This window comes from Mobula birostris, chromosome 4, assembly GCF_030028105.1.
Source record: "Mobula birostris isolate sMobBir1 chromosome 4, sMobBir1.hap1, whole genome shotgun sequence".
NCBI classification, from domain to species: Eukaryota; Metazoa; Chordata; class Chondrichthyes; order Myliobatiformes; family Myliobatidae; genus Mobula; species Mobula birostris.
This window is the reverse complement of record NC_092373.1, coordinates 151,799,313-151,813,785: the sequence shown is the minus strand read 5'-3', so window position 1 is coordinate 151,813,785 and position 14,473 is coordinate 151,799,313.

Genomic DNA, 14,473 nt, shown 5'->3' with positions numbered 1-14,473 from the left:
CCATATTAATATAATGTTCAGCAATTTTCCTTTGTATGAAAGCCTTGGTAGAATTTCTCGTAATTCCTTTAATATCCAACTTCTTAGCAATCTCCAATACCACAGGTTTTCTCGCAGTCTCTAAAACTCCCGAGTCAGGCGTCTTCAAAAACTCGTCAATATCCATTGTTGCTGAATACAACACACACACCAATCAAACCAAAAAAAATTGGGTATTCCCTTTTACCAAATCAAAATGGCAATTACCAGCACTTAAACTCAAAATCGGAACACACCACGGCCGAGCCCCCACAAAATTATGTTACGTAACCGGCAACAACGGATATTAATCGAGACAGGTTTTATAAAAACAACCAAACATTTATTAAACACGTATAAACGATAAGGAGAAAAAAAAACAAAGGAAAACTTTAACTGGAGGTTAAACAGGTATGCAGCCGTTCATCAACTCCACTTGGCTCTGGTTCTTAAAGTGTTAAATGCTGAAAACAGTTCTTAAAACAATACAGTCAGATATAGTTCTTAAAGCGATAACTTCCAAAGACCAACAGTTTTACACATTCAATTGGGAGAGACTTCTCTGGAGAAAGATTTCTTCACAGATGCACCTTTACTGCCGGTTCTGTCCACGGGATTCCCGATGCCGAAAATAAACAGTTTAAATTGACTGACTTTAAATTCCTTTTAGAGAGAGAGAGCCTTTTTTGCATGCACTCATTGTGCTTTTACAAGAGTTATCTCAATGCAGGTTCTCTTCAACGAAGACTCAGTAAGTTCGATCCTTTATTAAACTGCCAAACGATGCTGACTTCTCTCGATCCTTCACTTCGACGAATTCTTCAAAACTGTTGGAATTGAGTAAATTGGCACTTCCAGCCACAAATTCCTAGTTCAATAATACAAATCTTGTAAGAGAACGCACCTTCCATTTTAAAAATGAAACTGCATCACAAAAACAAACACGCAACAGAAACGGAGGCACAACATGTTCTACCTGGAAATCTACAAACTCAAAATCCCCACTGCGTCACCTGAGTCGACCCTTATATAGTCACAGGGCACATGTCATCACGTGACCTCACATCGGCGGGAAAATTACATCAGGTGACCTCCAAAAGACCATTACAGCATTCTCACGAAAAAACAGACCTCCTTGAGCATGTAACAGGGAAGAAGACTCCTCAAGAGCAACGGCACAACCATTGGTGACTGTAGAGGCCAATCTTGGATCTGCAGACTCTGGAGCAGTAGGGACACGGGAACAGCTGGGATGCCGGCACTTGGGTAGTAGGATCTTCCCAATGTCTCCTCTTCTCTTCAGCAGCTCCTTCCTCAAAATTCTTGGCTGCTCTGTGGATCAGCATTCTCCAGTTTTCTCTGGAAACTCATTGACCTTGTTATTTGATGGAGAGAGCTGCAGCTCAGTTGGTCTTTGTATCTCTTGCGTGGGCACCACGATCTATCTTGCTCTGAGAGCGATCTCCATAGAGTACTGCTTTTGGCAACCTGGAGTTGTCCATGCGAATCATATGGCCTGACCAAACTGGCTTCAATGGTTGGAAGTTGAGCCTTCTCCAGGATCCCATTGTCTGAGACACAATCCTGCTAGCTGATACGCATGATGGAGTGGAGGCAACACTGATGGAAGGGTTCAAGCAAACAGATTTGCTTGCGGTACAGGGCCCAGGATTCTGAGCCATCTAGCAGTGTTATGATGACATCAACCCTGTACACCTGGAATTTTGTGGACAGACACAGCTGGTGGTTCTTCCACACACATTTCTAGAGGTGCCTGAAGCCACTGTTGGCTCTGGCAAGTCCATTGTCAACGTCCCTTACTATTGCAGCAGCGTTGGAGATGACGCTGGCCAGGTAGGTGAACTGCTCAACCGTGGTGAGAGGGTGGTCATCAATGGTGATCCAAGGTGGGTTGTAAATACCTCAAGGGACCTTCTGATGGAGGATCACTGTTTTCTTCCAACTCACCGTGAACCCGAAAGCTCTTACTACCTTGGTGAACTGAGTGACTGCAGCCTATAGCGTGTCCTCTGTGTGCATGAGAAGAGCACAGTCATCTGCTCATAGCAGCTGAAGAAAGGGCCCTTGCTTGGTTTTTGTTTGGGTGAGAAGGTGGCATGAGTTGAAGATATTTCTGTCAGCTCTGAACTGAATGTAGATGCTCTCCAAGGTGGTGTCTTTCGCTTCCCTTAGCATCATGCTGAAAATGATGGCAAAGACCATTGGTGCCAAAACACAGCCTTGTTTCACACTGAAACTGATGGGGAATAGGTGAGACATGTTGCTGTTGTGTTTAACCTGATCACTTTGGCCTTCATGGAGTTGCTGCAGGATGGTGAGGCATTTCAGGAGACAGTCGAACTTCAACAGAATCTTCCAGAGACTGTCATGGCTGACTGTATAAGGCCTTGGTCAGGTCAATGAATGCTGCATATAGTCCCATGTTCTGTTCACAACACTTCTCCTGTATCCGGTGCAGGATGAAGATCATGTCAGATGTGCCTCTATTTGCTTTGAATCCTTACTGACTCTCTGAGAGGTTGCCTTTGGCAATGATAGGGAAGATTCTGTCCAAGAGAATTCTGGTGAGGATCTTTCCAGTGGTGGACAACAGGGTAATGCCTCTCTCATTTGAGCAATCCGATTCTCGTACAGGGAGACAATTACAGCATTGCGTAGGTCATTTGGGCCTGAACTTTTCTCCCAACAGAGTGTGAACGGGTTTGTGAGTTCACTCAAGAGAACTGAGCCCATTTTGTACATTTCTGCTGGGATCCCATCAATGCCTGGGGCTTTATGGCATTTCAGCTCAAAAATAGCAGCTTTGACCTCGTACCGAGTAAGCTGGCCATCAAGCTTAAGCCCAACCTCACGTTGGGGGATCATTTCAATGGATGCTTCTTGTACTTGATGATTATCCCTGAAAAGGCTCTCGTAGTGCTTTATTCATCAACTCATGATGCCATGCTTGTCTGCCAACAGGCTGGAGTCGTCGGATGAACGTAGAGGGGTTTGAATCTGAGAAGTCAGACCATATACTATGCACAGCGATTCATAGAATCTTGAGTGTTGTTAGTGTCTGCATAGTGCTATATTCATTCTGCCAGGGCAATCCACCAATTAGTTGCTTCAGTCTCAGTTTGGATGGAAAGGTGCTGCGTGCAGCTCTGTCTTGGCGTCTTCGTCATCGGGCCTAGACAGCAAAGAGATGTACCACCATTCTAAAGTCCACCATATCTTAGCTGAAGTCACTATCAAGCCACCAGAGAAACCTCAGCAGACTTGTATCTTCTGCTGGTTCTTTAACCTGATGAAAGATTGATCACCACTGGTTCTTTTCTGAATTTGGTTATGATTCCAGTCAGTGAGTTAATTAGATCTGGTACCTGTAAGAGCTGAGCATAAAGTGATGTTCCCTGAAAAGTCATTCCCCAGTCAAACACAACATGAAGTTTCCCTTTTTTGGGGTGGCAAACAGCATGGTGTGGAATGTATCAGACTTTCCATTTGCTGCATTCCAGATCCTCGGCTGCCACTCTTTTGGCATAATCTTTGGAGATGATGTCCTTCATGAAAGCTGTGTAGACAGCATGAAATGACAAATCCTTCTTAATTGTCCTCCTTAGATTTAGAGCACGCTGTTCTGTAATCTTCCTATTTTTGGCATGTAACCTTCCTTCTTAAAGGTAAACTAATCTGGTAGTGGCCATCCAGCAGTTTTGCAGAATTTGTAAGCAGCTCCCTGAACTTGTGGTGTTCTCTTGACAAATCAGGTTGTTCATCTCGACTGCATTAAACTGCCGGTGGCAAATCTCATTTAAATTCAAAACTGAGATCGCGTTAACAGTAAACTCTGCGTGCTCAATCTCTCCCATCACCATTGTCTCCTTTCAGTGGCCCTTAGCAGTCCAACCCAACATTGTACTAATCGCATCGTTAACCCTGAGAATCACTTTAGGTATATTTGATCCTATTCGCAGCTCTATTTTCAAACCAGTTTCTGGCATATGGACATACTTCAGGTGAAACCCATCCCTGGAGATCCTTCTGTCATGGTATGTTTCCTTTGTGGACAAGCATACTTTCCTGTGTATAGATGTTGGGTAGTTCACAACAGATTTCTCCATCAAAGCCAGCCACTTCCAATCCTGTAGCTACTTATGACTTTCTCTTGACACATTGTGCATAACAGGATCCATGCCCTTTTTTCGGTGAGGTTGAGTTTGTTCAATAGGCCCACTTTGTGCAACACTGCTGTACTCTCTGGTTCTAAGAAAGCATAAGTAACCACTGTCTTGGACTTCACTTGTACTGGAATTATGGGAAGTTTATAATCATGATCGCCAGCACCTGTATGGCCATTGGATGCAGGGCACTACCCTCTGCTGTGTCTGATTTCTTCATGGCTTGTTTTGATTCTTGCACCTTCTTTGTTAGAGTGAATATAACGTATGCCGGGATGCTTAAAACTGCATACCTAGCGCGAAAGATGCTTCTTGCAATTCTTGCTGATGTGTCCTTTACACAAACAGCCTGAGCAGGCTCTATTTTCCTTCAGGAAGGTAATCTTCTCACTATGTAACACATACAAAATGCTGGAGGAGCTCAGCAGGTCAGGTAGCATCTATGAAAATGAATAGATGCTGCTTGGGCTGCTGAGTTCCTCCAGCATTTTGTGTGTGTGTTGCTTTGGATTTCCAGCATCTGCAGATTTTCTCCTGTTTGTAATCTTCTCACAATGAGCCATTTTCTTCAGCTGAGGCTACAAATCCAATATGTGTTCAACCTTGCTGAGTGGATAAGCCCCTTTGGCTGATGAGACCATTTCCCTTCCTTTAGTTCTAGTTTCAGGTTTAGCTTTACTTCTCATAGTGGCAAAGCTGCCGCCTTTAACTTTAGTCTTGACATACCCTGGGTTGACATGCTGGAAAATCTTGACAAGTTCTCCAGGGTGACCCCACGTGTACTGTTCAAGAAAACAGAGAATGTTACTATGGCTGTCGATGTTGCTTTCAACACTGGTCTCAAAATGCATGATACTGCAATGGGTCGCATCAAATATTTCAGTCTTTCTTTTAGGTAAAAATGAAATGCGTTGTTGAGCCAATAAAGTTATTTCATTTTGGTTCCTCATACTGTCGATAATACTCTTTAGACCTCTATCATCTGAAACAAGAGTGTTTCCATGCAGTAAATGAATATCCCTATGAGTGCTTTGAGCTGTTGGATATAGCATAGGTTCAAAGCACCTCATTTAAGCACTCTGAACTATCTCTTGGGGATTTTGTTCATGTATCCCAACCACTTGCGGAACAAATGAATCAACACTGATGCTGAGTGTTCTTGTTTTCCTTTGTGCCATTTCAATATTGGAACTCACGCTACAGGATTGTCCTGCGGAAAAGCAGTTTTAATGTTTGTTACACTTAAAGCCCTTAGTGCATTAACTTTGGCTTTTTGTGCAGCAATTTCTTCCAGCAACTTAAGCTATTCCTTTCTTTTTTATAGCCGTTTGTCTTGCTCTTCCAGCACATGTCGTTCTTCAATAATTGTTGATATGTCATGCTAAATCAGCCTCTGTTACAATGCATGCAGAGGAGTTAGTTGAAACAAGAGATTTTCTTCCTGCAGCAGAGCTTTGAGTGCTGATATTTGATACACAGTCGCTTGGTTTCACATCATCTTGTGGGTCATCAAGCCCAAACCTCCATCCATTACACTCCTGCACTCACTGATCGACTCACAGATTCATCAAGTTACACAGTACGAAAACAGCCACTCAGACCCAAATCGTCCATGTTGCAAATGTCTATCTATGCTGGAAGAACTCAGCTGGTCAAGCAGCATCAATGGGAGAATGAGCCCCAAGGTAGAGTGTTGACCTGAAATATTCATGATTCATTCCCCCCTCACAGATGCTACTCAACCCAATGAGTTCACCAAGCAAGTTGTTTATCGATCTCGATTCCAGCATCTTCAGTCTGAAACATATTCAGGGAGGTGGCTACCTATGACTTTCACATTAACATAATGAATATATGGGATCTATGACTGGCTATATAGAGAAATGCATTTAGCACATCACCGTTATTAGCCACATCTCTGTGAAGACAAATCAGAGCCATGCTTGACAGCACAGGTCCAGGCTTTGCTAAGACTTTGGGATGCTTATCCAGATCCATGGGTAAGATGGCTTTCAGGTCAGCAAGAGCTGTACTTTCCTGCACCATCAGCAAGGCAAAACGTGATTATTTACAGAGAATATACAGCCATTTCTGTGACACCAGAGACACGTAGCACATGTGGTAGGGCATGCAGGTCGCAATTGACTGCAAGTCCACGCTGACATCAATGATAGTGATGCCTCTCTTCCTGATAGGCTGAATATCTTTTACACTTGGTTTGATGCATGGAACAATGTGCCAGCGAGGAAAGTCCCCCTGCCCCCAAGGAGCAGGCACACCGTCTGGATGTAGCTGATGTGAGTAAGGTCCTAGCTAGGGTCAATCCACGTAAACCTGCAGGGTCCAATAACATACCTGGCCAAGTGCTGAGGAACTGTGTATCCCTGTTAACAGAGCTATAACATACATCTTCAACATCTCTCTCGAACAATTCATTGCCCCAACAGACTACAAGCAGCCATCAGTAATGTGGTGGCCAAGAGAGCGACAGTAACCTGCCTTAATGATCACCGTCCAGTGGCACTGACCACAAAATAATGAAGTGCATTGTGCGGCTGTGGTTATGGATTACATTAAATCTTATCTTGCTGCGACATTAGACCGTTTCTAGTTCACCTACTGCTCAGATTGGTCCACTGATGACACTACAGACTTTTCCCTCCACTCTGTCCTGTCCCTCCTGGAAAATGGTGCCTCATACACCGGGATGTTGCTTATCAGTATTTAATATGATCATTCTTCAGATGCTGCTAGGTAACTGCTCTCTTTTGATCTCAACACCTCTCTCTGCAGTTGGATCTTGGACTTGCTGAGAGAAAGACCACAGTCAGTCTGTGTTGGCAGCAACATTTCTAGCTCCATCATGCTGAGCAATGGTGATCTCCAAGCATGCTGCTGTTCATGCTGCTAACACATGACTGTACTGCTAGATCCAGTTCCAACCAAATCATCAAGCTTACTGATGACACAACAGTGGTTGGCTTCATCAACAAAGACAAAGAGGCAAAGTACACAGAGGAGGTAAAGTGACTTGTAGTCTCACTGTGGACAAGACTAAAAAGATGATTGTGGACTTTAGGAAGGTGCAGGCCGACAGCTCCTCACTATAAATAGATGTCGCCTCTTAGAGAGAGACAGGAGCACCAGGTTTCACCATGGTTTGCTACGGGAATTGCAAGGCATCTGACAGTAAGGATTGTGAGGACTGCTGAGAGGATCATTCGAATCTCTCTTCCACCCATATGAGATATTTATCTGGAGTGTTGCATACACAGGGCCCTTAGCCTTGTCAATGATTCGTCCTATTCATCGAACAATCTGTTTGACACCCTACCATCAGGCAGGAGGTACCATAACATTAGGATAAACACTCTTAGGATGGCAAAAAGTTTCTTCCCCTAGGCAGTGAGACTGAACTTCTTGCCACCACCCAGGTCTCACTACATATGAAGCACCAGTAGCATTATACTGTTCATTTTTTAACTTGTGACATAAGTACACCTTATTATTTGTTAATGTATTTGTGGTAATTTTACTTTATGTGTTGACTGCGAGTTATACATAGTATAATGCACCTTGGTCTGTAGGAATGCTGTTTTGTTTGGTGGTATACATGTATATGGTTGAAATTGCCATAAACTTGAACTTGAACTTCTATATTTCTGCCTATCTATACTAATATTATTGCCTGCATTTTGCCTATATCCCACAAAGTTTTTCCTATGCGTGCATCTATTTAAAGTACTTTAAAATATTGTAATTGCACCTGCCTCTCCAAGCTTATTCAATATATCACCACCCTCTGTGTGAAAAACCTGCCTCAGATTCCCTTTATACTTTTCCACTCACACTTTAAACCTATGCTGTCCAGTTTATGACGTCCCTAATCTGGGAGGATGATGTAATTGTTTACCTTTTCTATGCACTTCATGAATTTATAAATTTCTGTAAGGGCACCCATACCTTACTTTTCTCTTGGAAAAATGATCTGACATTCAATTTCTCTTCTTAACTCAAGCCCTCTAGTACAGAATCTCACTGAACGCTGCCTAGCTTGATCACATTGTTCCTTTTGTGTAGTGACTGGAACTGCAAACAATACTCCAAGTACGGTCTAATCAATGCCTTATACAACTGCAACTGCAACATGATGTTCCAGCTCTTGCATGTCCAATAAAGGCAAGTGCGTTTCATGCTTTCTTCACCACCCTATTTACCTGTGTTGCCACTTTCAGGAAGCTTGATACTTCTACCCCTAGGTTTCTCTGTCTAACAGCTGTACCCAAAGCCCTGTCATTCACCGTGTATATCCAGACCTGGTTTAACTTACCAATATACATCATTCACAATTGTCTGTGTTAAATTTCATCTGCCTTTACTTTGCCCACTTTCCCAGTTGATTAATATGTTTCTTAATCCTCAGTAACCTTCCTCATTATTCACTACACCACTAATTTTGGTGTCATCTGCAAACTTACTAATCCTGACATCCACATTCTCATCCATATCATCAATACATATGACAAACAAGTGAAGTATTCCATCAGTTTTTACAGGGAACTTTTGGTTCCAGGATTGAATGAAGATTTATATTAAAATAACGACATTAAAATACTTTTAAATCTCTCACACAACCTGCTGCTGAATCTAAATTTTATCTACAGGAAGACTGAATTAAAATGCATCATTTATTTGCTAAAATACTTCTGGCATTGACTTAGTTCAGTTATAAAAGTTAACAGAACTAGGCGTCAATAAAACAATGCATTTGTACAATGAAATATTGCAACATTTTACATAGTTTATGGATGATATTATGGTGCATGTATATTCAATCATGGTTTTCTTGCCAATTGGTTTCCTGTTAAACAGTATTGATTTTCTGATACATAACAGCTGCATATGTTTATACTTTAGGCTATAGCAGGGGTGGCCAACCTTTCACATTCCATGCATCAATTTTTTCACGCACAAGTTCAGATGCACCATACAACTCTTGTACCCCCATTCAATTCTTATAAAAATACAAATATATGTTAATATAGACATATTTAGCATTTTACATGATATATTGATTTAATATAAAACAAGATAAACATTACGTACCTTAATGAGACTTCTAACAAATATATTTTGTCTTCTTTTGATTTCTTCCTTTTTCTTAATCACATATTCTTTCCGTAACTCAGACCTAAGCACTAGCTTCAGTCTTCCTTCTATTTCGGTCTGATGTTGTGTTTTATAGTGTCTGTTAAGATCGTGTCTTCTAATATGTGAGAAAGTGTTTTTGCAAACAATGTGCAACAGTTTTCCTGACGGACCCGCTATAAATAAGATCTCATTTTCCCACTGTTCATTGAATACACGCTTACTATCCCTTTCTGCTTTTCTTTTGCTCATTTTCTTTTGCACTGTGATGGGTAACTGAATGTAAATTTCGAAAATGTACATAACTGCAAACGTTCACAAAGGACGAACAAAGCACAACTCCATCGCTTTCTGTCTCTAGGTTTTTAACTTTTAAGTTTCTAACTTCTTTCTGTTTCTAAGTTTTATTTGTTTTCCTGTCATGGGATGGCTGTGTAAATATGCTGTACTGTATCTGCTCTATGATATGCTGTGCTGCTTTGTAAAATAAGAATAAATAATAACAAACATTTGAATTATATAAAAAAAACAAGTGTCAAACGTGTATTGAACAGTTATGGAATGACTGCAGAACAAAAGTCCTTCTTTCCTAGTTTGACTCATTGGACATTTTTTTTATTGAAAACAGATTAATGTAAAAGAAGATAACAGTCTTCAAAAGACGTGTATGAAATAATAAAATCGCTAAAAATAATTGCTAAGTTTTAGATTTATTCTCAGTAAAACCCATTTCTAGCGCTAAGCTACTTGAATTCCTTTTATGGATTCTTTTTTCTACAAATTGGCTTTTGGTTAATACTTTTTGCATGAGTAGGCTTACTTTTTTATTATTATCACTGGGATGCAATGCGCCACTTCTAATCATCCAATGCGCCATAGGTTGCCCATCCCTGGGCCATTGTGTGTCACCAGCAACATTACTGAAAACAAGCACTTAGACAGAAGCTGTTCGTGAGACTTCCCATTGTGCAAATTGGCCTGTCTTTTCCTTATTATTATGTTGTCTGCATTTTAAAAATACATGATTGTATATAAAGCAATGGAAGGTGTTATTGATAGAGATTTTCAGATAAAATTACTCAGTTTAAAATTTACCAGGATCATTTGATTCTAGACCTCACAGGGCTAGGCCCCGGACATGGATCAGAGAGCTGAGTTACAAAGATACATAAAGCATGGTAAGATTGTAGATATCTTAGATATCGTACAAGGTTTTCCAGAAAAGAATTATTTTCTCTTTGTGTACTGCCCTCAATGAAGTTGTAATGTCAACTAGAGGGTCAGCCAACTCCATTCAAAAATGATGTGAGAGTCAGGATATGACATCCTAGCTCCTTGTTTTTATTGCAGACAGTAAAATATACAGAATATACACACAAATAAATATACACAGATAGGCAAGAACTTAATTGATTTTCCTGCAGTTAAATATTATAAAATTCTGGCAAATAAATACAACAAATAAATGGTATACAATATGTAAACCATTAGCATCTTGGTTAGTGTCTAATAAACACAAGGCTGACATTCTATTTCAGTAAAATCTTATGTATACATTTAGATTAACTTCTGAATAATATACCATCAACTTACAAGCAATGTTTCTGTTGTGGAAACATCAGAATGGCTTTAGATAGAAACGTATTTTGCTCCTAACATAAAACTCTGGCCTTCTGCCAGCAAATGTGCTTTTCTACATACTACATCACGACTGCACAGTTAGTGACCTAAAACAGATCTGAAACTGCTCATTTGAAAGTAAAAGCTGAATGTGTTTAATCGCATTGTAAAAACAAACCAATTGTCAAAAAGGCAGAGCATGTTGTAAGATACCAACAAGATAAACAACCTGTGTCTATAAGCAAAAATGATTATCAGTGCTGGGAAATATTAATATCCCTCAATGGAAATATTGGTGTGAAAGGTCCAAGGGAAGGCAGTAAGTTAGAGGGGAAATATAAAAACCATTTTTCTCTATTTGGTCAAGGTCATCCCCGAGTAAATACTTGATAATCCATGTTGCACTGTGGTACCAGTTAAACAAAAATCATTGAATAATCCCATATACATCAAAAGACATACAAACCTAAAGCTAGAAATATGAATATGTTAGCTGAAATACATAGTCAATGGGCCAAATGCAGGCAAATGGGACGAGATTAGATGGTCATCAATGGCAAGTAGAATTGAAGGGTCATTTTCTGTGCTGTGTTATTCTATGACTCAATGACTCTATGCTTGATTCTAAAGTTACAAGACTATTCCCAAGTAGACAGGAAAATGAACTATTTAGAAAGCTGAAGTAAGATTAAAGGAGTAGAAGTATGTGTGCATCCTTTGAGACAAAATACTGGTGCATGAACAAGAAAACTGCTAAAATTTATTTCAGTTTATTTTTTTCTTGAAAATAAATTCTTACATACCTGACAGTTTCCTACTTTGCTGGTATTGATGGGAATCCACTCTGAGTAGTTTCACTGCAACCTTATAGGACATGCTGAACAAAATGGTCTGACAGTTATTGTACTGATTTGCAATCTCCAGAAACACTATATGTTACAAAGTTTGCACTTCAAACATGCAGTGTGGTTTCCCGCAGCTGGGGAGCTTTAGAACAAATCTTAGGCCATTTTCAAGTCAGATTCATTGCACATCACCCATTACAAATATCAGGAAAATAGCAATGACGTGGTGATAGTATTGTTTCATATCTGTAATAAAATTTGACTATTTTATTGAAAATGAGTCATAAAACATAGAACATGTAATAGTACAGCACAGTACAGGCCCTTCGGCCCACAATGTTGTGCCGACCCTCAAACCCTGCCTCCCATATAAGCCCCCACCTTAAATTCCTCCATATACCTGTCTAGTAGTCTCTTAAGCTTCACTAGTGTATCTGCCTCCACCACTGACTCAGGCAGTGCATTCCACGCACCAACCTCTCTCTGAGTAAAAAACTTTCCTCTAATATCCCCCTTGAACTTCCCACCCCTTACCTTAAAGCCATGTCCCCTTGTATTGAGCAGTGGTGCCCTGGGGAAGAGGCACTGGCTATCCACTCTATCTATTCCTCTTATTATCTTGTACACCTCTATCATGTCTCCTCTCATCCTCCTTCTCTCCAAAGAGTAAAGCCCTAGCTCCCTTAATCTCTGATTATAATGCATACTTTCTAAACCAGGCAGCATCCTGGTAAATCTCCTCTGTACCTTTTCCAATGCTTTCACATCCTTCCTATAGTGAGGTGACCAGAACTGGACACAGTACTCCAAGTGTGGCCTAACCAGAGTTTTATAGAGCTGCATCATTACATCGCGACTCTTAAACTCTATTCCTCGACTTATGAAAGCTAACACCCCATAAGCTTTTTTAACTACCCTATCCACCTGTGAGGCAACTTTCAGGGATCTGTGGACATGTACCCCGAGATCCCTCTGCTCCTCCACACTACCAAGTATCCTGCCATTTATATTGTACTCTGCCTTGGAGTTTGTCCTTCCAAAGTGTACCACCTCACACTTCTCTGGGTTGAACTCCATCTGTCACTTCTCAGCCCACTTCTGCATCCTATCGATGTCTCTCTGCAATCTTTGACAATCCTCTACACTATCTACAACAACACCAACCTTAGTGTCGTCTGCAAACTTGCCAACCCACCCTTCTACCCCCACATCCAGGTCGTTAATAAAAATTACGAAAAGTAGAGGTCCCAGAACAGATCCTTGTGGGACACCACGAGTCACAATCCTCCAATCTGAACGTACTCTCCCGCAGAGTCACATCTGCCAGAAATGCATACGGCTGGGCGATCTGGAAGACCGTGTAAGGAATCTGGAGCAGCAGCTGGATGACCTTCGACTCATAAGGGAGAATGAGGCAGTCATAGATGAGAGCTACAGGAAGGTAGTCACACCTAGGCTGTTGGAAGCAGGTCGTTGGGTGACAGTCAGAGGGGGGAAAGCGAAGGTGAGCAGACAGGTAGTGCAGAGCACCCCTGTAGCCATTCCCCTGAATAATAAGTTTACCGTCCTGGATACTGTTGGCGGGGACGACCGACCAGGTGTGAGCCACGGTGGCAGGGCCTCCGGCACTGAGTCTGACCCGGTGGTGCAGAAGGGAGGGACAGAGAAGAGGAGAGTTGTCGTCATTGGAGACTCTATAGTCAGGGGAGCAGACAGGAGATTTTGTGGACGTGAGAAGGACACCCGCATGGTTTGTTGCCTCCTGGGTGCCAGGGTCCAGGATGTCTCTGACCGGGTGCACGACATCCTGGTACGAGAGGGAAAGCAACCAGAAGTCGTGATACATGTTGGGACCAACGACATAGGCAGGAAGAGGGATGAGGTCCTGAAGTGTGAGTTTCGGGAACTAGGCAGAAGGCTGAAGAACAGGACCTCAAGGGTGGCGTTCTCAGGATTGCTGCCAGTGCTACGTGACAGTGATGGTAAGAATTGGAGGAGATAGCAGTTGAATGTGTGGCTGAGGAGTTGGTGCAGGGAGCAGGGTTTTAGATTTTTAGATCATTGGGATCTCTTCTGGGCAAGGTGGGACCTGTACAGATTGGATCGGTTGCACCTGAACTCGAGGGGGAGCAATATCCTTGCAGGTAGGTTTGCTAGCATGGTTCGGGAGGGTTTAAACTAATTTGCGAGGGGGATGGGACCCAGAGTGATAGAGCAGTGAAAGAAGTGCATGGAGTAAAGCCAGATCTAACATACAGAGAGGCTTTGAGGAAAGAGAAGCAGAATAAATGGTGCAAAGACAGTAAGGTAGAAGGGCTGAAATGTGTGTACCTCAGTGGAAGAAACATCAGGAACAAAGGTGATGAACTGAGAGCTTGGATACATACATGGAATTATGATGTAGTGGCCATTACAGAGACTTGGCTGGCAACAGGGCAGGAATGGATTCTCAATATTCCTGGATTTCAGTGCTTTAAAAGGGATAGAGAGGGCGGAAAAAGGGGAGGAGGGGTGGCATTACTGGTCAGGGATATTCTTACAGCTACAGAAAGAGTGGGTAATGTAGCAGGATGCTCTTTTGAGTCAATATAGGTGGAAGTCAGGAACAGGAAGGGAGCAGTTACTCTACTGGGGGTATTCTATAGGCCCCCTGGTAGC